The 2,771-nt window shown below is 41.3% G+C and overlaps 1 long non-coding RNA gene across 1 annotated transcript; it reads right to left on the minus strand.

Moving 5' to 3' along the window:
- Positions 1-105: 105 nt before the first annotated feature.
- LOC139023555 (uncharacterized) lies at positions 106-983 on the minus strand. The gene is made up of 4 exons (XR_011474682.1): positions 929-983; positions 797-871; positions 231-617; positions 106-170 (listed from the first exon to the last, which is right to left on the minus strand). It is a non-coding gene; the product is annotated as an uncharacterized lncRNA (long non-coding RNA).
- Positions 984-2,771: the final 1,788 nt, after the last annotated feature.

Genomic DNA, 2,771 nt, shown 5'->3' on the forward strand with positions numbered 1-2,771 from the left:
TCCCCTGGAATATTAGCCATGTTATTACCTCATACCCTGCACTTGACTCGGTACTCGTTCTCCCTGAATATAGCCATGTATTACCTCATACCCCTGCACCTTGACTCGGTACTCGTTCTCCCTGAATATAGCCATGTTTATACCTCATACCACTGCACCTTGACTCGGTACTCGTTTCTCCCTGAATATAGCCATGTTATTACCTCAACCCCTGCACCTTGACTCGGTACTCGTTCTCCCCTGAATATAGCCATGTTATTACCTCATACCACTGCACCTTTGACTCGGTACTCGTTCTCCCTGAATATAGCCATGTTATTACCTCGTACCACTGCACCTTGACTCGGTACTCGTTCTCCCTGAATATAGCCATGTTATTACCTCATACCACTGCACCTTGACGCGGTACTCGTTCTCCCTGAATATAGCCATGTTATTACCTCATACCACTGCCACCTTGACTCCGGTACTCGTTCTCCCTGAATATAGCCATGTTATTACCTCATACCACTGCACCTTGACTCGGTACTCGTTCTCCCTGAATATAGCCATGTTTTACCTCATACCACTGCACCTTGACGCGGTACTCGTTCTCCTGAATATAGCCATGTTATTACCTCGTACCACTGCACCTTGACTCGGTACTCGTCTCCCTGAATTAGCCATGTTATTACCTCGTACCCCTTGCACATCGACTTGGTACTCGTTCTCCTGTATATAGCCATGTTTATTACCTCATATCCCCTGCCACCTTGACTCGAGTACTCGTTTCTCGCTGTATTAGCCATGTTATTACCTCATACCCCTGCACCTTGACTCGGTACTCGTTCTTCCCTGAATATAGCCATGTTATTACCTCATACCCCTGCACCTTGACTCGGTACTGTTCTCCCTGAATAAGCCATGTTATTACCTTCTACCACTGCACCTTGACTCGGTACTCGTTCTCCCTGAATATAGCCATGTTATTACCTCGTACCCCTTGTCATGACTTGCCCTCCTGGATGGAGATCAAAGCTGCCGGCTAACCAAAGGCTTCAAGACCCCCCTCTGCTAGAGGAGTTGGCCAGTTTTATGACGGTCGTAAATACCTTGCAGAAACTGTCTCTTGTGCACTGCAGTATGGAGAAGTCAAAAATGCATTGTGTGTAGGAGACTATGCCAAAAATGTTAACATCAAAAGGTTGGACATTGAAACAATATGTCTAACGTAAATAATGTGGTTAATGGTCGGGAAGGACTTAAAGAACAATCCTGTCAGATCAGTTATTGTTTGGTGATATCATTAAAGATGTTATTAAAAGGACTCCTAACGAAATATACATTAGACCAGTATACGGATGGTAAGTGGGACGTTACAAATGGTTTAAAACTATTACACCAGAACTCTTGGAGCGGTGGCTACACTTTGAAATGMTTGCCATTTAAATGGAGACCAAAACATGCAGAGTTGCTACTGGTGTGTTGAGTGGTTCGAGCTGTACCCCTGAATAATCAACCATTGAGACCTGCCAACGAGTCAAGAAGACAAAGACATTCATCGCCTGCAGCTCTGCATGTAAAGTAATCTAGAACTTTGAGCAAAGACACAAGGAAGATCTTGAAAAAACAACCATTGGTACGTCTGATGTATCCATTCTAAAAGACACTTCCAGAACAAAGGAAAACCTGCTACAACTACAAAGGACATTGTGACCTCTGGTGTGATTATTTAGTTAGTAAATAAATAATTAAGCCAATTTGTGTATAGCTGGGTCATCGTGTAGACTAGGGTTTCTGCAGATTTAACAGATTATGCAACGTTCAGAATGAGATTGATATGAGGTAATAATAATTAATAGATTACTAAAATGATAACTATATATTCTGATATTATTGAGTTAAATCGGGAAACAGTAACTCATTAAACAAACTTTTTCCATGGTGCCCCAAGATTGCTGATGAGTTAATTGTTACATGATTAATTTAATCATCGTAATAATTAAACATAGTTAATTGATTTGATAAAATAATCATCATCGCATTAATGGAAGCAACGTCACTTCACCCTCCACATCGACTCGGTACTGGTTCTCCCTGTATATAGCCATGTTATTATCTGGTACCCCGCGACATCGACTCGGTACTGGTTCTCCCTGTATATAGCCATGTTATTTTTACCCGTTTTTATTATTCGTTATTCATTGTGTATTTATTCCTCCCTATTTCTATTCTTAAAAAGTATAGATTTATCTTCAAATCTGTATTGTTTGAAAAGGAACCATAAGTAAGCATTTCACTGTTATTCTACAGCTGTTGTTTATGAAGCATGTGACTAATAACATTTGATTTGATTTAGCTGGTGATGCGTGTGTGTGTTCTGCTGTGTAGTGTGTGTGTGTGTCTTTCACATGAGGTGATCGTTTTAAACCAAGGATCTCACCACCTTGGTTCAACATACTAGTATAGCATTTGGTCATGCATGCTCTTTCAACAGACTGTGAGCACTCAACTTAATCCCTGAAAGCATACAATTAATAATTGAATGGAAATGTTACTAAGCCATTACAAAAAAACAAACATGTTAAAATAAAAAACTGTTAATAGGTAAAGATCCATACCAATGGTTCTCTCTCTCTCCTTCTCTCTCCTCTCCCTCATGCTCTCTCTCTCCTATCCCTCATGCGCTCTCTCTCCTATCCCTCATGCTCTCTCTCTCCTCTCACTCATGCTCTCTCTCTCCTATCCCTCATGCTCTCTCTCTCCTCTCCCTCATGCTCTCTCTCTCCTCC

The sequence above is a fragment of the Salvelinus sp. IW2-2015 genome, linkage group LG33 (genome assembly GCF_002910315.2).
Source record: "Salvelinus sp. IW2-2015 linkage group LG33, ASM291031v2, whole genome shotgun sequence".
Taxonomy (NCBI): domain Eukaryota; kingdom Metazoa; phylum Chordata; class Actinopteri; order Salmoniformes; family Salmonidae; genus Salvelinus; species Salvelinus sp. IW2-2015.